At 35.8% G+C, this 26,672-nt stretch overlaps 1 long non-coding RNA gene across 1 annotated transcript; it reads left to right on the forward strand.

The window, feature by feature from the left end:
* Nucleotides 1-18,187: 18,187 nt before the first annotated feature.
* LOC126952643 (uncharacterized) lies at nt 18,188-25,736 on the forward strand. The gene is made up of 3 exons (XR_007724977.1): nt 18,188-18,378; nt 24,701-24,818; nt 25,475-25,736. It is a non-coding gene; the product is annotated as an uncharacterized LOC126952643 (long non-coding RNA).
* Nucleotides 25,737-26,672: the final 936 nt, after the last annotated feature.

Here is a 26,672-nt window from a genome sequence, read left to right on the forward strand (position 1 = left end):
CATTTTTATGGTTTCCCCAGAATCAATATCTTACTTTTCCAGATTAGCTAGTCACAATAAACTTTTCCTCTTGTTTTCAAGGCCTAGGCCATCGCTTTGGATGAGAACTGATTTCAGCGCAGTTTAAGAGAACTATTATTCTACTCTTGCTGGACACTGGTCTTCAGGGTTCTTCATCATGCTGACACAGTTAACATAATACAAAGTTGTGTTCTATAAACAGTAGATTTATTCATGAAACATACTTGAAATGGCTACTGCCTCTTAAAAGAGACATTTCCCTTTCAGCAAATCATTGTAAAAATTGGAAGAAAATAGAAAATTATTTGCTGTACTTCTTTGTTTTAAATACTCAGAGCTAGATTAATAAAGAAATTTAGAATTTCTTTAATTATTAGCAATTCAACATTTATTGAGTTCTAATACACAGAGAGCTCAATTAGAGGTATTATCTAATATTTCGTAGAAAGTAAAATGGTAATCCCTAAATGAAAATCCAGTTTTTGTTGTGTGTGCTCATATTTAAAGACAATATTCAATGTATTAAGCAGTTTTTTAACAGTGTAATAAAGTCTCCTTTTTAGATTTAGCAGTAAAGGGCACTATACATAAAACACCCAGTATTATGCAACCTGACAAAAATAAGAATAAAATAAATTATAGTAATTATTAATATTAACAAAAGTATTACAGCTAATTTTGTCATATTCTTTTGTCTTCAAAACAGTTATTAGTGCCTATAACTAAAATAAAGATTTGACTATGATGTTTCCACAAATTTCTTATTCTTTTATGTGTCTACATTTGTTCCTAATAAGGTAAGCTTGTTTCCTACAAAACAGACTTAACCCTGAAATTCTGCCTAACCTTATAGACAATGTATTAATATAGTCACAGCATTTTTTCTTGTTTGGCCGTATATTATGAAGTTCAAATTATTAACACTATATATTTTCCTTGTTGTTCATATGCCAAATAATGATATGCTAAAATTAATATTTTTGCTTAAATTGGTGAACTATACACTATATAAATATAAATGTGAGTTATGGGCATTTAATTATATGTAACTGTATCTGATTTGAATTTAATCTAAAATTAAAGTATAAACATTATTTTCATGATTGGACTTTCAGATGGAATTGTTAAATATATTTCTAAAACTAACATTTTTGACATAATCCCTATTAGTCCTACAGTAGTATAGCTGTGGAAGCATAGCATAAATGAAAGAAACATTGGTTTTGAAGTCAAAGTGAGTATGGACCCTTGCCATATTTCCAAAGAATCTAAGCTGAGTGGAGTATGACATGGGCCCTGGGGACATAAAAGCAGAATTGTCTTACGCATCCTGTAAAGAAACGTTATAACTGCTAAGAGACTTTGAACATTTAGCTTAATTTTGGTAAAATTACAATTATAGTGACACCTATTCTACTTATTGTGTGGATCACATTAGATAATAGATGGGCAATGCCTTAAAAATTGCAAAATGTTGGACGAATGTTGGTCATTATTTGAACCTCTTCCATGTAATTTAAATTGTTTTCAGATTTCTGGGTTTTATTTTTTAAGTCAGCTATCTTTGATGACAGCACGAAATACAACGTTGAAGTGTTAAGCTATAATTTTAAAAGGGCCCCCAAGTATGGTAAAATCCTGATGACTATAAGAGAGAAGACAAAGAAAATCTCAGGCAGAGTTGGCAGGACACAGAGTTCTTGAAAGTAAATATAAACTTCCAAAGTCAAAATCAATAACCTATTGCTTAAATCAAATAGAATGGATAGGCTGGGTGGTATCTGAAGCTCCTGAGCTTCCATTTCATCGTGTTTTAGAAGGGGAAGCAAGACTGAATGAGGAAATGTAACAACGTGGCATCTTTTCCAGAAATAATCCTTTGGCCTGTCAGTGTGGTGGAGGAACTCTCAGTGTATGATGGTTCTAAAATTGTCCATTTTCATCCAGCAAAATAAAGATATATGTGCATGTACATGTGCGAGTGCACACACACACACACACCTTTTGTCATATTGATTTTTTTTTCGCGTGAGCTACGGAGACTTCCAAGATGCCAGTTGAAATAAAATCCCAGCTACTAAAACCCAAAACACTGAGCAGAGATATATGTGCCATGTACTACATGGAGATAGGTGTCACAGTTTGAGTTCAGGCAAGTTAGAGACTATTAGCAAAAATTCAACAATTCTCAGAAGAGGAAAACACATTGCAGCGTGGTTACAGTGTCTAATATTCAACTAAAGTTTATAAGTCATACAAAAAAATTTACAAAAAGATTAAAGCTGTCAAGAGAAATTCATTTGAAGTGGGACTGGGAGTTAAATATAACAGTTATAAAATTCAAAATAGTACTACAAATATTTTCAAAAAATTAAACCTTGTTCAAATAATTAAATAATAAACATCATATTAATGAGTAAATATATAGTGATATCAAAAAATGAAAATAAAAAACTGAAAATTCTATATCTAGAAATTATAACTAAAAGAAAAACCTGATGATAAATTCAACTGCAGATTTTAAGTGGCATATAAATAATTAGTGTGCTTGCAAATTGCAAATAATTTTCTATAAAAATTATTCCCTCTGATACATAGAAAGGAAGCAAATATAGAAGAAAATAAAAATGTTTTGCAACAATATCAACTGGTACAGCACACATGTACTTAGAGTCCAAGAAGGAGAGGACTGAAATAAATGAGAGAAAAAAAATTTAAATAAATAATTGAATAGAAGTTTCTAAATTTGTTGACAAACATAAACTTACAAATGCAAGAATCTTTGTGAAACTCAGGTAGAAGGAAAACAGAGAAAATCATACTCAGGCACATCAAATTCAAACTAATGAAAACCAGAAATAATCAGAAAATTAGAAAGCAGCAAAAGAAAATGACATATTACATATGGCATATCTGACATATGACAAATAACAATATGATTAGCATCAGGATAGAAGATATTGGAATGATATATTTAAAACGCTGAAAGAAAAAAGCCTATAATTCAAGATACCTATAGTCAGAGAAATTATTCTAAACTAAAGCTAAAATACTTAGCTAAAGCTAAAATTATTTTTGATTAAAATAATTGTATTAAATAGTGTAGAATTGCACTATGTAAAATGCTATAGAAAGTTCTTCCAACTAAGGAAAACTGCATCATATGGTAATTCAGACATACAGGAAATAAGAACAACAGAAAGGATATGTGTGATATATGAGTTATTTTACATGTACAGACACATACTTTTTTTATTGACTTCTTACAAAATATATGCATATTTAAAGTGAAATTTATACTACTATACTCTTGGGATTATATTGTATATAGATGAAAACATTCCAAAGAAAGGAGGGAGAAACAGAACTAGACTGCTGAAAATTTTCCATATTGAACTGGAAGCAGTTAAATAGTAATTATGTAGATTTTGGTAAGTTAAAGTTGCATGTTTAATACCCAGAGCAACCACTAGTGAAACAAAAAGACATGTTAGAATGTCAATACAAGATTTGTAATGGTATAATGCAGAATATTTGGTTAGCACAAAAGAAAGCACGAAAGAAAGGGAAGAAGAACAAAACAGAAATGAAACAAATTTAAAAACACAGCAAAATGACAGACTTGAAACCCACACTATAAATAATTTTATTAAATGTGAATTGACTAAACACACAAAATAAAAGTCAAAAAAATGCCAAACTGGATTTAAAAGCAGAACTCTACTGCTGTCTAAAAGAGACACAAATGAAATACAGAAACACTAGCAAGTTGAAAGAAAAAGGATAGAAAACAGTGTAAATTTAGAAGTAAGCGTAAGAAAGCTAGAGTTGTTATGTTAACATATGACCGAATTTTTAGCAAAGGAATATTTCTCTTTTTTTATTATACTTTAAGTTCTAGGGTACATGTGCACAATGTGCAGGTTTGTTACATAGGTATACATGTGCCATGTTGGTTTGCTGCGCCCATCAACTTGTCATTTACATTAGGTATTTCTCCTAATGCTATCCCTCCCCCAACCCCTCACCCCCGACAGGCCCTGGTGTGTGATGTTCCCTGACCTGTGTCCATGTGTTCTCATTGTTCAACTCCCACCTATAAGTGAGGACAAGTGGTGTTTGGTTTTCTGACCTTGTGACAGTTTGCTTAGAATGATGGTTTCCAGTTTCATCCATGTCCCTGCAAAGGACATAAACACATCAACTCACCCTTTTTTATGGCTACATAGTATTCCATGGTGTATATGTGCCATATTTTCTTAATCCAGTCTATCATTGATGGACATTTGGGTTAGTTCCAAGTCTTTGCTATTGTGAATAGTGCCACAATAAACATACGTGTGCATGTGTCTTTATAGTAGCATGATTTCTAATCCTTTGGGTATATTCCAGTAATGAGATTGCTGGATCAAATGGTATTTCTAGTTCTAGATCCTTGAGAAATCGCCACATTGTCTTCCACAATGGTTGAACTAATTTACACACCCACCAACATCGTAAAAGCATTCCTATTTCTCCACATCCTCGCCAGCCATCTGTTGTTTCCTGACTTTTTAATGATTGCCATTCTAACTGGCATGAAATGCTATCTCATTGTGGTTTTGACTTGCATTTCTCTGATGACGAGTGATGATGAGCATTCTTTCATATGACTGTTGGCTGCATAAATGTCTTCTCTTGAGAAGTGTCTGTTCATATCTTTTGCCCACTTGTTGATGGAATTGTTAGTTTTTTACTTGTAAATTTAAGTTCTTTGTAGATTCTGGATATTAGCCCTTTGTCAGATGGGTAGATTACAAAGATTTTCTCCCATTCTGTAGGTTGCCTGTTCACTCTGATGGTGGTTTCTTTGGCTGTGCAGAAGCTCTTTAGTTAAGTTAGATCCCATTTGTGTATTTGGGTTTTTGTTGCCATTGCTTTTGGTGTTTTAGTCATGAAGTCTTTGCCAATGCCTGTGTCCTGAATGGTATTGCCTAGGTTTTCTTCTAGGATTTTTATGGTGTTAGGTCTTACATTTAAGTCTTTAATCCATTTTGAGTTAATTTTTGTATATGGTGTAAGGAAGGGATCCAGTTTCAGCTTTCTCCATATAGCTAGCCAGTTTTCCCAGCACCATTTATTAAATAGGGAATCCTTTCCCCATTGCTTGTTTTTGTCAGGATGGTCAAAGATCAGATGGTTGTAGATGTGTGGTGTTATTTCTGATGCCAATATTCTGTTCCATTGGTGTATATATCTGTTTTGGTATCAGTACCATGCAGTTTTGGTTACTGTAGACTTGTAGTATAGTTTGAAGTCAGGTAGCATGATGCCTCCAGCTTTGTTCTTTTTGCTTAGAATTGTCTTGGTTATGCACGCTCTTTTTTGGTTCCATATGAACTTTAAAGTTTTTTCCAATTCTGTGAAGAAAGTCCATGGTAGCTTGATGGGGAGGCCTTGAATGTATAAGTTACCTTGGGCACTGTGGCCATTTTCATGATATTGATTCTTCCTATCCATGAGCATAGAATGTCCTTCCATTTGTTTGTGTCCTCTTTTATTTTGTTGAGCAGTGGTTTGTAGTTCTCCTCGAAGAGGTCCTTCACATCCCTTGTAAGTTGGATTCCTAGGTGTTTTATTCTCTTTGTAGTAATTGTGAATGGGAGTTCACTCATGATTTGACTCTCTATTATTGGTGTATAGGAATGCTTCTGATTTTTGCACATTGATTTTGTATCCTGAGACTTTTCTGAAATTGCTTATCAGCTTAAGGAGATTTTGGGCTGAGACGATGGGGTTTTCTAAATATACAATCATCATCTGCAAACAGAGACAATTTGATTCCTCTTTTCCTAATTGAATACCCTTTATTTCTTTCTCTTTCCTGATTGCACTAGCCAGAACTTACAACACTATGTTGAATAGGAGTGGTGAGAGAGGGCATCCAGCAAAGGAATATTTCTACAGGAGACATCAAACATATCATAAAATTAAAAGGGTCAATACAACAAGAAGATACAGCAGTTGTAAATGTATATGCACCTAATAGAAAACCTCCCAAAACTGACAAAACTGAAAGGAGAAATAATTCTGACATTGTAGAAATGGTTAGATGTTTAAAATATTTGTGTGTAGAATAGAAAACTGAAAGTAAGGTATTTTCAGTGAAAATGAATGTTTTTAACATTACCAAAGTAGAATTGAGGGTATTTGGATTCTGGGGATAAAGGAGGCTATTAAGTGGTTCTGGGGTTTGTATCTGAATGAACAGAAGGATAATAATCCAAAATGAGATTGGGAACAAAGTGTAGGCATTCTTTTCTAGAAGAGGATCAGTAAGGCATTTATGATACTAAAGTGTAGTGACCGAACTCTTCCTTTCTTGATATAGTATTCTCAGCACCCACTGAGACTTTCTGTTCTTTTGTTGTTGTTGTTGTTGTTGTTGTTTTGTTTTTGAGACTGAGTCTTACTGTCACCCAAGCTGAAGTGCAGGGCATGATCTTGGCTCACGGCAACCTCCGCCTTCTGGGTTCAAGAGATTCTCCTGCCTCAGCCTCCTGAGTAGCTGGGATTACAGGTGCCCACCACCACACCTGGCTAATTTTTTGTATTTTTAGTAGAGACGAGGTTTCACTATGTTGGCCAGACTGGTCTTGAACGCCTGACCTCGTGATCCACCCACCTTGGCCTCCCACAGGGGACTTTCTGTTCTTTAGGGAAATCATTTAACTTCTATTAGCTTTAGATGACATTTATATTTGAGAAAGAAAAAGAGTGTGTGTGTGTGTGTGTGTGTGTGTGTGTGTGTGTGTGTGTGAAATTAACCAAAAGCCTGACATCATAACATTATCACAATGTTGCTATATTGCAGTAAGGATAAAGACCTCACCTATGCAAATATAAATAGCTCTGTTATTATTCAAATAACACATACTCTATCCACATAGAATATTTGCTTAAGCTATACTGCTATCTTTTTTTAGAGCATGTTTTTCCTGTAACCAAAGGCAGGCTCTGTGTGTCTAAAGGTGCTCTGAGGTCATAGTTCAGGAGAGCATCATTTGTCCCAGGAAGGAAGTCAGTCCTAGTCAGTCCTTGTTTTCCTCTCTCACCTTTCACTCCAGATTTAGCTGCCGTATAAAATAACTTGCTTCAGGTTTAGGCAAACCAGCTTAAGAGTAAGTAGGGGAAAAAAATTAGAGAAGTTTATAAAATATATTTTTACACAAAACAGGAGATTAAGCATTTGTAAAAACTACCACAATGCAAGGTAGTATGTGGGGATATCCTGATATTAGTGCTGAATCCTACCACGGTTAATAGGAACGAGGAAACATTCTTGCTTTCTACTGGAGCACACAGGGAAGACTTTAGGGTGAAAGTGACATTAAGTTGGCTCTTAAACATGTGACCCTTCATGCTTAACCTCCCTTGAAAGTCCCCTCCTTTTTTTCTCTCCTTTCGTTTACGGCATCTCATGGGCTTTCTGTTCCCTCAGGTACAGGCTCCCTTATGGGCTTTCTGTTCTCTCTCTAACCCTCATCAAAATGGGCTGCCAACTAAAAAGTTGAGAAAGTTGTAAATAAACATTAGAACTAGAGCTATTATGGTTACCTTCTTTCCTGGATATTTGTAGTTTAACATGTAGGGAACACATTAATACATACCCAGGGGTGGAATTTTAGAAATTTACAATAGTAGTAAAGGTAATTTTCAGGATAAGGCCCGTGTCAGCAGCTGGGAAATCAGCCCTGCCTATCGATTTTAAATGACCCATAATCTATAACTACATTCCAAAAGTATGAATCAGAAAAGTAACAGAATGGCAACTGAAACATGACCCCTTTTTTGTTCATCTTTAAAAAGAGCAGAAGAGAGTAGCACTTTATTATTGTGCAACATGCCAATGTCAGGACAGAATCCAAAGAATTTTTAAGAGGATGTGAAAAAAATGACTAGAAAGAGCTTTCCTTATTGTGTCTTGAGTGAATGCTGGTCAAAGAAAAATATCACTTACATACCTTAGAGGTATATAGAAATGTGAGTCAGGAATACTTGATATTTGGACTGTTGAGAAACCTGAATATTAAATTGGAAGCCCTGCAGTACACATGCCATTGCCAAATCATTACTCAATTTTTCCTTGAAATGCCCTCTTGCTTTAGTGAGGGGAATATTTTGATAAGTGCCCAGAATTTCTCTAGAAATGTTTGTACTGTTTCTCTGCCTGAGGCTGAAAAGATATGCCCTCTGGAATCTCCCTGAATAGGGTTTCTCTTGGAATAGCATTTTGTTTCACTTCGTTTTGTTTACAGGAAACTTTATTCTTTGAGCACTTGGACTTCATTGCAGCCCTTGTTTCTCTGCATGCATGTAAATGCCTATGCCTAATGGTCAATTAATAAATCAAAAAGAATACCTAATTTCCTTCTGTTGAGGTAGGAGTTTCTACCAGAAATATTGGCTGAAATATGTGGTTTTAAATATTATTATGCATGAAAAACAAGGAACTCTTGGGTGGACAGTACAATGTAGTAGTCACAATGGAAACCAGAACAACTTGAAAAGATCCTTGTGGAAAACACTTTGTGTATGTGTAGAGGAAAAAATATGTAAAGACTCCTTTGGGGCAGTGAGCTTCTATGTCGAAAATAAGTAAACTTAAGGTAGGCTCAGAACAAGTTTTTAGTGCTTTGGCTTGAAATGTAAGCAACAGCAACAAAAATTGGTAGAAGAAAGCATAAATTGTCATTGAGCTAAATTTGTAAATCAGGAGAGGAAGTAGAATAATGTACTTGTTTTTAAAAACAAGAATGATGACGTGGGTAAAGATAATCATCCAAGCATAATTCTACCCAAATACAAAGACATGAAATCCACAGCCCCCTGTTGACGTGGTTGTTTCCCTGGGATTGTGTCTCTTGTGTTCACTGCTGAGTTAAAGAAATCTCAGCTCTGATTCCCCTTACCTCTGAAGTTCCTGAGAGAAATCAAAGTTGTGAATTACTCCAGAGCTACTGAAGATACAACCTCTGATACGGTTTGGCTGGATCCCCACCCACATGTCATCTTGAATTGTAGCTCCCATAATTCCCACGTGTCGTGGGAGAGACCGCATGGCAGGTAGTTGAATCATGGTGGGTGGGGGGTCCCATTCTGTTCTCTTGATAGTGAATAAGTCTCATCAGATCTGATGGTTCTATAAAGGGGAGTTTCTCTGCATGTGCTGTCTTGCCTGCCACCATGTGAGATATCCCTTTACCCTTCCTTCATCTTCTGCCATGATTCTGAGGCCTCCCCAGTCATGTGGAACTGTGAGTGAATCCATTAAACCTCTTGCCTTTATAAATTACCAGTCTCAGGTATGTCTTCATTAACAGCATGAGAACAGACTAACACAGCCTTTCATCAGAGCTGTTGATAGCATATTGGTAAGTTACACGACTAGCTCAGGGAGGTCCCCAGGTTTCTGAAGCAGGACATAAATTATAAGTAATGACCATCTCCATGGTCACTCTCATCTCTGTTCCATGAACACTCTGGCTAAAACAGTTGGAGACAAATTCAAGCTTGATTTGCTTTCCCAAAAAAAAGGCTCAGAACAATATTGAATTTTCAGACTCCTTAAGCATAGTTCTTTCTCAATTTCTTTCTTTCTTTCTGTGAAATGTAACTGCTAGTTACTAAAGTTCCACCAATGTACTTAGCACAGGCCACGTTCTGTAGAAGGCTAGAAAGAGATGAATGATGTGATTCTCGTGTGCTTTCTTCCTTCTGACTGGAAAGTCCTTCCTGCTACCTGGTCCTTACTTAGCCTTCACCATTATTTCTTGATGAGGAAAATAATTCTTAAATCCTAATTTCTCCACTGGATGAATGAATGTTTGTGTCCTGTCCCCAAATTCATAAGTTGAAATCTTAACCCTCAATGTGATGGTATTATGAGGTTGGGCCTTTGGGAGCTAATTAGTTCATAAGCGTGCAGAGCTGGTGAATGAGATTAGTGCCCTTATAAAACAGACCCCAGAGAGCTCTGTCACCCTCTTTCTGCCATGTGAGGATACAACCAGAAGACAGCCATCTGCAGCTTGGAAGAGGATCCTCACCAGAACCCAACCGTGCAGGCACCCTCATTTTGGATTCCAGTCTCCAGAACTCTGAGAAACGAATTCTGTTTTTTATAGGCCACCGTCTATTGCACTTTGTCAGAGCAACCCAAACTGATTCAGACATTCAAAAGCCTTCTCTTCTTTCTACAGTGCTCATCTTCATTTTCCTACCTGACTACAAATTTCTTGAGGTCTGGACCCATGTTACTCATCCTTGAAATCTCTGAAGGATCTGGCACTGGGCCGGGCACATGTTAGGTACCAAATATTGGTTGAATTTTACAGCCAAGTACCAGATGCATAAAGCAACAAGTAACAATAACATTTCAAAATAATGGATAAGTAGGTGACAAAATGAGTGACCTGTGCAAAGATAATGCAGGAATTCTGAGAAAAGAGAAACCCTTATTTAGGGCTGAGAAAAGCATCATGGAGAAGAAGGGGAATGAGATGGGCATTAATTGAAGACAGAAATTGAATACATATAAAAAAGGGGGAAGGAAATATAAATTTACAGGCAAAGGTACTATCATTATGAAAGTGTTATTTTTAGCAGAAATAATTAGGAATCATGAGACAATTTCGTGGCTCAAGTGGCAAAATCAACCTAAGAAGAATAGGAAATAATGATAATACCTGATTTTTATGGAGCATTTTAAAACAGGTAAGTTATTCATCTGGTCTCAGAAGTCTTTTTGAGTCCCTTAGAAAGTAAAACATTCTGTTTTACAGATGTCCTGTGACCCGCATAGCATATCTATTCAATCACAGCAACACCACAATTAACATTCTCTGTGTTCCAGGCACTGTTCTAAGTTGTTTTCCACTCACTGTGCACTCGTCACAGATTATTTCCACTTTATGGTTTAGGAATTTGAGATACTGAGAAGTCAAAGGGTTTGTCTAAAATTGTGCATATAGTACATAATGAAGATACAAATCTGGTCTCCCTGACACTATCAACAGCTCTTTCCAACTTTGCCTTCCTCTAGACAGCTATAATTGTTTCCTGGAGTTTCAAAGGATGTGTCAGAGGTTACTTATAGCCAAAGAATAAACATGCTATATATTCCTGGAACATCTATTTTATCCCCCAAAATAATCTTTTAAAAATCACAGATATATTTTTACAATATTAATTTTAAAAATAAATTAGAAATTAACCCAAACCCAGCCTTTAAGAAGATTTCAATGATAATTAATTGCTCTTTAAGAGAAATTCAGGCTTTTTGACAATAGCTAGCTATAATGGGTGTTTTTAGTGTTGACTATTCAGCATCCATGCTGTCTTTCCTTTTGAGCATCTAATTTACATCTCCCAGTTTCCTACTGCCTCCCGTCGTGTGCAGTCTTAGAGGGAATCTTCCCTCAACTGGTTTAAAGGTAAGCATAAAGCCAAAGCTAAGCGAATCAGATATTTTCTCTCCCAGAATTTTGAATCTTGAGCCTAAAGTTAGAAAAGATGGTTGGAATGAATGTCTTCTACTTCTGATGGCTCACTGACTGATAAAAGCAACAGAGTTCTGTTGCCACTGAAACCCTTGGAGCTAGCTGCTTCCTGAACTTTCTTATGCTGGTTCTAGTGCTTTCCCTTCACTCTGTGATCTCACTCAGCAACTCGCAGCAAACTCCCTTTTCACTTACATTATCTAGAGTCTGTTTACATTGCTTGAAACTGAAGAACCTTGATGAATGCATTAGTTCTCCTAGTGCATCTAGAATGTAAATTAATGTAACAAACTAAGCGCATTACACACAACACAATGTGTGTGTATGTGAGATACCTATATACAGATTAAAATAATAACAAATAGGGGTTCAGATCAGGGAGAAGAAGTTGTCAGTCTGGTCTGGCAGGTCTTTTGCCTTTTTTCCAGTGCCTTAGAGAGTAAAATTAATAAATATACCCAGGCACGTTTATCTTACCTTTCTTGGACCTGTTTGAGCATTAACTCATTTGTTGCATAGTCACATATCCATGCTGGATGCATATCTAGTTTCCTCCATAGAAAATAATCCCTTGTCCTTAGGATCCATGACTCACTCCTCATTCACTCCTCCACACCAGCGGACATAGTGCAGAGCACTTAGTGGTTCCTGAAGACAGTTTTGTTGCCTTGATTCTTATAACCTCCACTTAAAATTGTAGAAACATATTTCTGAAAGAGACTTAAAGGTGATTTAATCTAGGCTTTATCAACAAAGAAATTAAAAGTTAGATTTAATAGTGATTGGATATAAGACCTACAAAATTAGAGACAAACTGGCACTAAAAGTCCAGGTAACTGACTTCAAATCCATATGAGAATTTCCCATTCATTTCTCATGGCCACACTTCATCATCCAAGAGTCTAAATGCATTTGACTTTATAGTAAGTGCTACCAACTTTTTGTTCTTGAGGGATAATTCTTACAAGCTCAGCATAAGGATAGGTCATTCTAATTCAATTCAACGGGAGTATAAATTCCAAAGGCAGAGTTTATGCCTTTCAGTTATCTTTCTTCCTCGCCTCTGGCTCACCCAGCAGCCTACCAGGAACACGTGGGACACAAATAAAACATCTGTTCAGCATACACATTATGGACTTAGATCTGCCACTTACAGGGGGGAGGAAGGACATGCTCTTTAGAATATAACATACAAGTCTCAGAAGCTTCTTAAATGAGATGTCCCGGCTCTTTAGAGCAAAAGAATTGCAGGCAGCCTTTTGACCTATTTGCCTCCCACATCATCTGAACATCAGCAGCCACCTTCTCCCTTCCCCAGATCTCCACGTATCACTGGGAATAATGATGTCTGGGTATCAGTTCCCCCACAAGGCATTTTTGGGGCTGAACTTTGAAATTTCTAATTGAAAATCTCTGGATTAGGTGAAATTACATACAAATCCATTCAAGATTACCAAATTATTTAGAAAAGAAGAATTTGGCCAATTAAAGGTATCACCCAAAGCATGTTCCTAATTTAAAAATTGAGTTCTTTCCATGCCTTGCTTTCAGGATGGAGCCATGTTTTTTAGAGAAATAGACATTTTAAAGATGTCTGACACATATTTGATTAACACCTATAGCTAACAGCCTTTATGTTTTTGGTGGTCTGGCTGAAGAAAAGGGTTGTACGATTTCACCATGGAAAATTAAGATGGAGAGTTATCATCACTGTCTATAAATATGCCCTTTCCCTATAGCTAAAATTAGAAAGACACCAAGTTCTTGCAGGACTATTATTCATGAGGAAATTATCTTTTCCAGAAGAGAAAGAGTCATCCAAGGGAAATTATGACATTATAAACAGAGAGAGGAGCAAAAAAGAGCTTTTTTAAAATAAGTCAGAATGAGTGCTGTTGGCAGTGAAAGTTAAATGCTGTTATATGCTGTTCCAAGTAGACTCATTCAGCTATCGTGCTTACTACATAACACACTGAGCCATGTTTTTAGGGACATTATTTAATCCTCAGAGTTACTCCACGAGTAGATATTGCTCTTATCCCCATTGTACAGATGAGTAGGCTAAAATCATGCTAATGGAAAGTGATGAAACTAGCTTTTAAACCTAAATCTTGTCTGACTCATAAGGGAGCATTTGAATCCATATGCCTTGCTACCACACCCAACAGAAATAACAGCAGGCTCTAGAAATGATATACAGTGCAAAATATATAGTCTGACATTAGATAGATTTAGATCTGGATTCTGTTTTTACTACTTGTTAGCAAATGTGATATGGTACAATCTACTTAACTTTCCCAAGCCTCTGTTTGCACATCTGTAAACTAATGATAATTTAAAAATAACGAGCTGGGCACAGTGGCTCATGCCTATAATCCCAGCACTTTGGGAGGCCTAGGGGGCAGATTGCCAGAGTCCTGGAGTTTGAGAACAGCCTGGGTAATATGGCGAAACCCTGTCTCTACTAAAAATACAAAAAGTTACCCAGGAGTGGTGGCTCGTGCCTATAGTCCCAGCTACTTGGGAGGCTGACGTGGGAGGCTTGCCTGAGCCTGGGAGGCAGAGATTGCAGTGGGCCGTGATTGCTGCAGTCTAGGAGACCGAGAGAGACCCTGTCTCAATAATAACAACAACAACATGCAGTTTTGTGGGTAGGATTAAATGAGAGTAGTAAAACTTCTGGATATAGCACTTACTCAGTGGTTTTGTTCACTGCCCTTGAGTAGTTCTTATTTTAAAACAGACAGCAGCTTACAGTTTTATTCTAATCGGAAAGTGGGAAGCCGAGGGACCTGCTGGGAATCCATGGAGAAAGAAAAAGACCAGGATATGGTCCTTGGACAGGCACAGGTTTGCTGCCTCCTGCTTGCCATGAGTATGGGAAAGTGGACTTGCATACGATATCCATGCTGGCCCCACTGTGATTTTATAATGAAACATGAAATCAGTAGCTCTCAATCCTAATGGCAGGCATTAATAGCATTGGAGGTGTGTGAAAGACAGGCATGTTTATAGTCTGTCACCATATCGACAACAACAGCAGCAGCAATAATAGTAATAATAATAGTTAATAATAAATCTTGTGAAGCCCCTCACGCATGTGCTTAATGGCTTCCAGGACAGGAAAGAAATCTTATTTTTGTAGTTTAGAGCATGGGGCAAATCAGTACATTTGTGTAGACATCACAGTGTCCTCCTCATCTTTTTCTGACTCCACTCCCTTTTCTTTTCTTTTCTTTTCTTTTTTTTTTTTTTAATTTAAGATGGAGTCTCGCTCTGTTGCCAGGCTGGAGTGCAGTGGTGCAATCTTGACTCACTGCAACCTTCGCCTCCTGGGTTCAAGCAATTATTGTGCCTAAGCCTCCTGAGTAGTTGGGACTACAGGCACGTGCCACCATACCCAGCTAAGTTTTGTATTTTTAGTAGAGACAGGATTTCACCATGTTCGCCAGGATGGTCTTGATCTCCCAGCCTCGTGATCCACCTGCCTCGGCCTTCCAAAGTGTTGGGATTATAGGCATGAACCACCGTACCCGGCCCTACTCCCTTTTCTTTCTGCTTCCCAGTGGTGTGCTGCTTCTTCTAGGTTTTAGCTAACAATTGAATTGTTCCATGTGGTTTTTCTTTTGATGATGAAGTGGATGGTCACAGATGCTTCAGGTCCTATGTGTATCCAGTAGTGGCAGAAACCGGTTCTTCCTGGAATCTTCTGCATTAAACAGCTTCAAGACACAGTTTGCCCATCATAACATCCCTGATACTTCATTATGTCAACAAGACCCCCAGGTCTATTATGCCACTTATTAAAGAGTGACAAGATGGTCATCTTTGTTTGACCTGGCTTGATGTGGGTCAGGGCCTCAGGAAGAGGGTAGAGAAACTCTCTGAAATATGAGGAATAGAAAATACAATTTGTCACCACTCATTTGTGTATAATTTTATAGTCTATGAAGGAATTTTACAATCTGAAAATGAATTCCCTGAAAACACAGACCTCACACAATTCCTATTGAAAATAGAGAAATGGAAATAGATAGTGGTAATAAAATGTACAGCTTTGTTTTTATAACTTTTCCTTAAACCACTTGTGCTGTTTTATGCATTTTAAAAAAATCATTATATATCATGAAATTAAGACAGTTGTATACTACTTGGTTATCTGCTACATTTCTCAAAATTGAAAATAAAAATTGTATATATCTTTGACTAATCATCAGATAAATGCAAGTTAAAACCACAGTGAGTATTGCCACACACCAGTTTGAATGACTGTTGTTAAAAACAAAGATAAATGTTGGTGAGGATGTGGAGTGAAGGGAACCCTAGTACATTGTTGGTGGGAATGTAAATTAGTACAGCCATTATGGAAAACAGTATGGAAGTTCCTCAGAAAACTAAAAATAGAACTGCCATATAATCCAGCAGTCCTACTCCTGGATATATATCCAACGGAATTAAAATCAGTATGTTGAAGAGGTATCAGCACTCCCATGTTTATTGAAGTGTTTTTCACAGTAGCTGAGGTATGGAATCAGTGTAGATGTCCATCAATGGATAAATGTGTTATATGTGCACAATGTAACACTATTCAGCCTTAAAAAGGAAATTCTGTCATTTCCAACAACAGGAATAAACCTGGCTGACATTATGCTAAGTGAAATAAGCCAGATACGGAAAGACAAATACTACATTATCTTATTTATATATAGAATCTAGAAATGTTCAGCTCAGAGAAGTGGAGTAGAATGGCAGAGACTGAAGTGATGTGGTGCTGGAGGGGGGAAGGGGAAGATGTTGGTCACAGGGGACGGCTGCAGTTAGATAAAAGGAATACGTTTTCGAGGCCTATTGCACAGCATAATGGATATAGTTAATAATAATGTATTATATTGAAAATTGCTAAGAGAGTAGATTTTAAATGTTTGCATCTCAAAAAATGATAAAGTATGTGAGGTAACGCATTTGTTAATTAGCTAGATGTTATTATCTACAATATACACCTATATCAAAATATTACATTGTACTCCACAAATATATGCAATTATGATCTGTCAATTGAAAATAAGATTTTAAAAAGACAAAAAAAAAGATTGAATGTTCCTTTTCAAACCCTCAACATGTACTATCTATGAATAGAGATGTTTACTGAATGTATTTTAAGAAAGTTATTTACTAAGTCTTGGCAGCTGCACAGAATCAGCTAGAATGTAAACTATGAATGGTAGGAGTATTATCTGGTTTTGTCCACTGTTGTATCCCAGGTCCTGATACAGTAGGCATTTAAATTTTCGTGGAATTAAGTAGGTAATAATTTATAACTTGGGTGCTTCTGTGCTATAACAATCTCTATCTTTAACCACCTATCTCTATTTATTCCTCTATCCTGGTCATCCAATCCTTTCCCTCTCCGTGCTTCTTCCCTGTCTTAATTTTTCTCTCTTCCCATCATTCCCTCATGTTATTGGACTCCTCATCACACACACACACACACACACACACACACACACACATTGAGAGAGAGAGAGAGATCTTGACAATATTCTTTACATCTGCTGAACACATAAGAAATGTAAGTCATGCTGTCCTTAACCACAGAATTTGGATGTCTATAGGCCAGTTGATTTAGAATATCTTCTTCAAAGAGTATAACATTATGGGCAAACATATCTATTATAAGCCAGAGAAAGTCAAGTTTGGTAAGATGATTATATTAGTTCATTTTCATGCTGCCGATAAAGACATGCCTGAGACTGGGTAATTTATAAAGAAAAAAAGTTTAGTGGACTCACAGTTCCCCATGGCTGGGGAGGTCTCACAATCATGGTGGAAGGCGAAAGACAAGTCTTGCATGGCAGCAGACAAGAGAGAATGAGAGCCAAGCAAAAACTTTATAAAACCATCAGATCTTGTGAGTCTTATTCACTACCATGAGAACAGTATGGGGGAAACCACCCCCATGATTCATTTATCTCCCACCGGGTCCCTCCCACAACACATGGGAATTATGGAGCTAGAATTCAAGATGAGATTTAGGTGAGGACACAGCCAACCCATATCAATGATGTTTCTTGTTCTTCCTCTAACTTGTACACTTGTCTAAGTGAATTGAATGTTAGGCAAAGTCATGGTGAGTTTTGGAATCTGAGGGTGCCTTGGGATAGCCTGTCACTTAAGTACAGTTTTCTGACAATGTGAGAAGTAAGCCAGGAAACACAGTTCTTACACATATATAATTTTTTTCTACCTAAAACTCTCATTTCCACACAAATGAGTAAGATAAAATCTTCAGCAGAGTCGCTTCTCAATTTGTTTTTAATTTAGCAAACATTCCATTTAAAAACAACCCTTTGAAACTTTTATTTCCCTTATATCACCCACTAAGGAGTGGTAAGGAAAGAATTTAGAAATGGTTATTTCTAACCAATGCATTTTATTCATACTGCATGGTAGCAGCTCTTCTCAATTTGTGTGGGTCACCTGTGTGCCAGGAGATACTGACCCTTCAGTTGTCAGGTAGATGGAGCCCTAGGAATGGCCATTTCTTACCAAAGAAGGCATGTTTGGAGCTCCTCGGTAGTAACTGGTGGCACAAGGTCTAATGGTGTGTCTTGCTACCGCTGCAGGTGACAAGCATGGTGAGCCGCATCTAACACCACCTCTCCTCAGTGAAACGACTGGGGAAGCCAAATTGATGATCCACCAACTGGACAATTTCTTGAGCAACTCGTCTCAGAGAATGCCACTTTACCCATCATGTTTCTACACTAGGGGAGCCACGGGAAGAGTTCGTGGCCGAGGAAAAGGCCCATAGACCAAGGTGAGCTGGTCTAAGGAAGCTTGGCCAGGTGTACTGGCAGTAGCAGCACCAGGGGGTAGCTCCAAACGTAAGTTTTCACAGATCTTAGGAAATTTTCATATGACATTTACTATTGAAAGAAGAGTGAGAAGCATTCGTTTTATGAATAAAATTTCAAAAGTTATAAATTTGGGAATGATTAAAACATGAGATTGCAATATTTTCGTCACTTCATTTTGTTAACAAAGTATCTCTTCGTGGAAAATTAAGAATTTCATGTCGCTATTTCAGACTAACTTTAAAAAGATGTATTCACAAAATCAAGCTTAAGTTTCTCATTAACCAATTCAAAAAATGTAATTTTGAGGTTATATACAAATTCAACTTTTAATATCATCTGTAATAATTTGGGTTTTTATGATAGTTAAGTAATGTAAAGATAATTTCAATAAGTCTCATATAAACATCCCCAAACTACTAGTAGCTTATCTTGGTGTACTATGTAAACACTATTAATTGTCTATTTTGCCATTATTTGAAAAAGGATGGGAAGTAATTCCTTATAGAGTACTACTTTTAGCCAGCAGATAATAAGAGGAATATGTGTAAGAACAAAATCTTAGGTACTCTGTATCTTAGATCACTTAAGTGAAGCATTGGAGGCCTCACTAGGTCTCAGAGAATTACCCATGCTAACAATTCAGTGTTTTTGTGGTTGTTGAAAGTTTGAATTGTGGTCTAATAGATGTCTACAGCCACAGTAAGAAAGATGTTCTGGGATTCATTCATCATCAGCAGCCAAATTACAATTTATTTTTTATTTCTCCATATCTCTCAATCCCTTTCCTGCTTCATTTATGCAACCGAGAAGACTGATACTGTAGGAAAATAGGCTAGCAAAATGAACAGCTCACACAAAAAGAAAGGGATATGGTTCTTACTTATATAAAAAAGACACACGAACTCTCTCACAAGAGACATGCACATTAAAACTCTACTGAATACAATTTCTCACCTATTACCCTGGGAAAAATTATACAGGTATAACAATCTAGATGGTTGGGCCATTGTTACAGCAAAAGACTGAAAACACCTCAAATTGTCATCAAGAGACTGGTTGAATAAAATATAAACCACAATAGAATATTATGGAGATGTAAAAAAGGAATGGGGAATATCTATATATACTACTATGGGATGGTCTCCAAGATTTAAGTCCAAAAAGCAAGATAAAATGTGTTTAGAATGCTATTATTTATCAAAAAGAAAATGCATGTAAACCAAGTAAGGTTTATCCTTCCTTTGTTCTTTTGGTAATATAAAATATGTATATTTTGTAATATAATATCTTATTATATTTTGTAATATATTATATTACTAAAAGAACAAAGGAAGGATAAATCTTACTTATTTTAGTTAGCAATACGTGAAGAGGGGAACTCAGGTAGAAGGGACAGGGACGGGAGCTACAGTTCTTTGAGTATATCTTCTACTTGTAGATTTGTTTTTTGAAACATACATGTTATTTAACATAATTATTTAAAAAGTTTAAAATTTTAAAAATTTCTAAATATTAAAAATAAATTTTTTAATGAACCAATTTTGTACCAATTGGTGGCACAACCACACTAAGTAGAATTATTTCCTATGATTTTAAAACACAGAAATTTGTATAGTTTCAGTGGGGTATACAGAGAACAAAAGAGCTACTAAATATTTAGTTATTTCAGCAATTATGTTATTAGTGGTACTAATGTTATTCTAGAGTGTTCTGTGACTCAAGTGTACTAAATCAAATGAACAGTTATGTAATACTCAAATTTTAGTGTCACCATTGTCTTTGAAAACCAGGACACTTGGCATTGGATAAAAGAAAAAATTCTGTAATCGTAAGACAGTTTAGGGTAAGCAGAAACAATACAGTTCTGAATTTGCATTGAATGTATCAAAATTAATGTATATTTTATAGCTCTGTCCACGGAAAAGGCCTAGGAATGATCAGGAATAACCACAATATCCTTAAGGAATGGATTCCAGTTCCTAAATCATATTTCCCACTAAAAGAAACATAGCTTAGATATGTATAATTCTGAGGTCTGGAGTAGGAATTGTATGAAATGAGTTTGGAATCTGTTATGATATCAGATGGCAATGAATTTATCAAAGACTATAATTGCATCAGAATGAATCAGGATCCAATCTAACATGGTCCTACCAACCAAAGATGCGACATCTATAAAAAAATACAATAGATGAAAGCATATCATTTATGCTCATATTCATGAGTTCTAGTAATTTTGAAAATAACAACCACCACCTAATACTTGTCATGAGAGGATGTCTTCTTAGAGCTGTGCTGCTGACTGCACGTCTTCCTACCCAGTCCTTTTCCTCCACAGGCATCAGAACTGCGCTGCAGACCCAACTCCCCTCCTCTTCTATTCTCTTCCCTTAACCCTTCATAAGCATTTCCCCCAATATCTCTCTTGCACTTCTAATCCTGTTTTGGCATCTGTTTCTCTGAGGTCTAAAACTGACACACCCCCATCAACACATTAGTAAGAATCAGAATATCAGATATAGTAACAGTTTTCTTAGGCGATAGAAAAAGTCTGACTTTGAGAGATAGGATAAGAAAACAAATTGCTGGAGAAGCTAAAGGAAGTCGTCTTTTAATGGGTTCAGGAAAGAGATCTTCAACTATGAGTAAGAACAGAGTTTCAGGAGATGTCCAGCCCTGAAGGAGTGAGTTTGAAAACAAAGAGTTAGACTTATGAGTTCCAAAGAAGAGTGTTCTAGATGAGTTCCTGGTAGGGATTTGAGCCTAAGGTGGGAGGCACTTGAGAGATGTTGCAGAAAAGAAAAAGAAATCAAAGTTGTCTCAGGTAGAGTTTCAGTCTCATTATAGACACTAAAAGTAAACTCGCTACTTCTCAGTCTGGTGTGGAACCAGTTCTGAATATTACTTCTCCTCTGACTACCTGCAATTGAAGAACTTTACTCTCCACTATAGAGACAATAGTTTGTTCTTCCTTCTCATCTTCCACTGTCCTAACCCAGAGCCAACCTTGAACTAAGCCTATCTTATAACACTTTGTTTGCATATCTGCTTTTCCAACCAGACTTTGAACTTCACTACCTCTCCAGCCTTCAACATAGTACAAGGTACACAGCAGAAACTCAATAAAGAAACAAATATATACTAAATTGAAGGCAATACAGGACATTAAAATACATAGCTTTCAGGGGCAGAAGTCCTCAATATTCCTAGAAACATTTATCTAGTAAGAGAATCTGAATAAAATGGGGGAGTCACATAGTCACGTACAGTAAACCCCTCTCTTGAAGGATCATAAATCAGAATAACAAAATAAAGGCTCTGAGAAGTCCTGTATTAAAAAATTTAAATTCACTTAGTCTGAAATTTTGCAAAGTTTACTGTATTCCTATTTACATGGAACTATGAATTTATAAGGAGGTAGTGAGTGGTGGTCTCTTTTTTGATATGGTAATTTTTAGGAATAAAATGGCTTTTATACAGATAATAGCGCTATTAATCTTCAAATTTCTCATAATGATCAGACTCTGACTGCTCTGTCATATTTTATTGATCATAGTTTTTAAAAAATCTTAATTTGTCCCTATTAACTATTCTCACAGATGTGTTTTGTAAAAGAACAGGGTATTATTTGCAAGATTAAATTTGTGTTAGAAGAATACCAAGATGGGGGATGGGTCTTCTCAGTCAATTAAACAGGAGAGTTTACAGCCATCATTTAAAGTCACATGAGAAAGTGTTTTCATCTAGTATGTTATGATAATTCTTTCTAAACACATATTACGTTTTTATTAGTATTCAGGAAGGAAAATTAACTTGAGAACTCGACACACACACAAAATAGCTTCAGCACAATTTTTGATAATACACTGGTGTCTTTGAATATACATACTTGTCATTCCTGTTTAGCAGCACAATATTAGATAGAAGTGAGCCCATCACTATACATTTTTATCAAGACCTTGGGCAAGAACAATCGCTATAAATTGGCCACTGAGAACACAGACAATCAACCACTTTGAGAAACTGCAATGTATCGGTCCAGTGACTTTCTCATTTAATCCTTTGTGTGTTAAAGATAAGGAAATTAAGAGAGTATTACTTAGTGTTTAATAATAAGAAATGGAAACAAGATAAACTGGGATTCAGATATCAAATTTACCATTTCTTAGTTGTTACTTAAGTCCTTTAGTTAATGATGTAAATATTTCATTGACAGAATAAGAACTGCTACCTCGCACTAAGGCTAAAACTATAGGTTTTGTCAAATACATTTAGAGAGGAAAATATAAGTATACATATGAATCATTTTATTAATATATGGCAATAGTTATTTCATTAATTTTTATTCATGTTCCTGTATTTTAAATTATCAAATTTGGAGATTTGTTTATTACAGAAGCTGGCAGCATTGCCTTAGCTAATACAAATCCTTTACCTATTATTCTGTTGAATTATTTTTGTATTAATGTTTAGTAGCTTTTTTTAAAAAAATGTGGATGTATAAAGTTTCAAATACCTTCTCCAAATCTGGAGCACCTTTCTCCCACTGTGAAGCATAGTTTTTAATTAAAACTGCCATTTTAATTAATATTTTCCTTTATGGATTGTGCTTTTTGTCATTGTTTTTTAAAAGCAAATATTTTGCCTAATAGCATAACAATTTTTCCATGTTCATGCAAAAAAACCACACCTTTTATTTTTAAAGTTTTGGTCTTGATTTTTTTTCCAGAATTTTTATGTCTATTTGATGTGCACTATACACCTAGTTTCATTTTTCCACCTCCCACAGTTAATTATTCCAGAACAATTTCTTTTTTTTTTTTTTGAATTCATTTCTTTTAATCAGGAAAATGATAGCTTTTCCAGTAGAGTTCTGTTTACATCCAGTTGACTAGAACAGGTTAATAAGTGACTCCAGCTACAAAAAAGTATGAAGATTAGAATATTTTAAACCTAGTACACTGTTGCCCCAAACAAAACTGAAATTCTGTTAATAAGAGGAGAATAGATATTGGATAAAAGACCAACAGTGCCTGTCATGAACTCAGGTAGCTACTGAATGCTAAAACTCAATAAATAAATGTGCTCATAACCTCTATCCCATAACAAAAATCAGAAATTCTAAACTTACACACAACGGGGACATCATTCAGGCTTCCTTCTTCTTTGCTCCAGCTCCAGGCTTTCAGAAGAAGCAATGTAACAAAAACTATCACTCCAGTGACAAGTTGGTCTCAAACTTTCTCTCTCTCTCTCTATTTCTCTCTCCTCTGTGTGTCTGTGTGTGTAAGTTCAGAACAATTTCTTAAACATTCATCGTTTCTCTATTGATCTATAATGCTTTGCTGTAATGCCCTTCTGATCTGTAATACATCAAGCTGTCACTATACTAGACTCTTGGACTAGAAGCATGAGCTGAGACACTAACCTTTCTTTTTCTCTATATATATAGTATAAATACATGTGCAGAAAGATTTTTTTAAAAACATCATTGTTTTACAAAAATGAGATCATATTGTTATACATATTTTCTGCATCGTTTTTTCTACTCAATAGTAGCTCATGAAAATACTTCCAAGTAAACTAGTATAGCAATAATTTTTAATGGTTGAATAATATTTTATAAACAAGGGTTTACAAAAGTAAGTGTTCTATAATTTCTTCATTCACTTCCCTGTTAGGGGATATTAACATTTTGCTTGTTTTCTTGCCACTAAAACACGGTTGCAATAAATAGTTTTATACATCTGTTCCTACATGTTAGTGCTTATATTTCATTAGGAGAGAGTCCCACAAGAGAGATGGCTAGGTCAAGAATATACTTATTTTTAATTTTAGTGTATCTTGCCAGATTGCTTTCCAAGAAGTTGTAACACATCATATTAACATTGAAAGTATGAAAGTAATCTTTAGATTCATTTTGACAACAATGGGATGTTGTAGCTCATTGTTAAATTTTACTAGCCTGATGGGTACAAATGTTCTTTCTGTTTTTTTGTTTTTTGTTTTTTGTTTTTTTCAAATAAGCATTTCTTTTAAGTGTTTCTTGCCTATTTAGGTTAACCCCTCTGTGGTTTATGATGCACTCCTAGGTTATGCTATTGGATATTCTATTGAGCTGTCATTTTCTTGTCAATTTTAATAGCTCTTTGTATGAGTATACATTAATGCTTTAACATCCACATTACAAACATTCTCCATCATTATAATCACCTCTTGATTTTATTTGTAAAAGTTTTGTTATATAAAAGCTTTTAATTTTTTTTTTTTTTTTTGAGACAGGATCTGGCTATGTCACCCAGGCAAGAGTACAGTGGCATGATCTCGGTTCACTGCAACCTCAACCTCCCAGGTTCAACTGATCCCCCCATCTCAGCCTCCTGAGTAGCTGTGACCACAGGTGTGTGCCACCATGCCCAGCTAATTTTTTGTAAAAACGGGGTTTTGCCATATTGCCCAACCTGGTCTGGAACTTCGGGGCTCAAGTGATCCACCTGCTTTGGTCTCTCAAAGAGTCGCATTACAGGCACTGAGCCACTGTGCCTAGCAGAAGCTTTTAATTTTGAAATTGTTATATAATTCTGAATTTTCAGTGTTGGTTAAAAAAATTTTCTCTGCTCCTAGATTTTCTTACAAAAGTTTTCTCATTAAAATTTTACATCCAAATTTTAATTGTTAATCTGAAAAAGGTACAATAAATACATTACTTTTGTTGTGTTTCTAAACTTTTGAACAGGTCATATTCAAAATTAAAGCCAGCGCTTTTAATCCAGACATGCATCACTTGAAAATGTGTTGGAAGGGTTTTTTTTTTAAGTTAAAAAAAAAAATTACTAATATACTGCTTAAAACAATACAACTAATATACTGCTTAAAAATAAGCTGATTCTGTGTTTCCTAACTCTGCGGACTTCTTGTAAGATGTAACCTGAAATACTCTCTCTAACAGAAGAATTGAATGTGGTCCATTTAATTTTAGTATGATGACAGGTATTCCTGTTTTTTGTTTGTTGGTTTTTTGTTTGTTTGTTTTTGTAATTTCAAACTTTATTTTAGATTCAGGGGATATATATGCCGGTTTGCTACATGGATAGTGTGTGATGCTGAGGTTTGGAGTACAATTGATCTCATCACCCAGGAAGTGACTATAGTACCCAGAAGTTTTTCAACCCTTGTCTGCCTCCTTCTCCCACCTCCAATATTCCCCAGAATCTATTGTTGCCTTCTTTGTCCATGAGTACCCAATGTTTAACACCCACTTGTAAGTAAGAACATATGGTATTTAGTTTTCTGTTCCTGAGTTAAGTTGCTTAGGATGTTGGTCTCCAGCTGCATCAATGTTGTTGCAAAGAATATGATTTTATTCTTTTTTATTGCTGTGTAGTATTCCATGATGTAGATACAGCACATTTTCTTTACCCAGTCCACCTCTGATGGGCATGTAGGTTGATTCCATGTCTTTGCTATTGTGAATAGTGCTGTGATGAAAATGTGAGTGCATGTGTCTTTTTAGTAGAACAATTCCTTTTATTTTGGATATACACTCAGTAATGGGATTGCTGGGTTAAATAGTATAAATTGGTGCAAAAGTAATTGCATGTTTTACCATTGCAAATCATAGCAAAAGCCTCAATTACTTTTGCATCAACCTAATAGTTACAAGTTTTTTGAGAAATCTCTGAACTGCTTTCCTCAGTGGCTGAACTGGTTTGCTTTCCCACCAGCAGTGTATAAATATTACCTTTTCTACACAGCCTTACCAGTATCTATTATTTTTTGACTTTTTAGTAATAGCCATTCTGACCAGTGTGAGATGATATCTCATTGTGGTTTTAATTTGCACTTCTCTGATGATTAGTGATGTTGATTTTATGTTTTTTGTCCACTTGTATGTCTTCTCTTGAGAAATGTCTGTTCATGTGATAAACTCTGATGGAATGCACTATTTATAAATTTCTCTATGTGTTTAATTAAATATTTTGTTTTTTGCATTTGGGGGCTGTGTTTTTAAACACACACAAGTTCAGCTTTGTTATATTTTCCTATGAATTTTTTGTTAGCAGTATATAAGTAATCCTTTTGTTTATAATTACATTTTATACATGACATGCATATTTTATACATGGTTGTGTTAGGCCATTCTAGCACTGCTATAAAAGAATACTCAAGATGGGGTAATTTATAAAGAAAAGAGGTTGAATTGGCTCTCAGGTCTGCAGGCTGTACAAGAAGTGTGGCACCAGCATCTGCTTCT

The sequence above is a fragment of the Macaca thibetana genome, chromosome 4 (assembly GCF_024542745.1).
Source record: "Macaca thibetana thibetana isolate TM-01 chromosome 4, ASM2454274v1, whole genome shotgun sequence".
Classification (NCBI taxonomy): Eukaryota; Metazoa; Chordata; class Mammalia; order Primates; family Cercopithecidae; genus Macaca; species Macaca thibetana.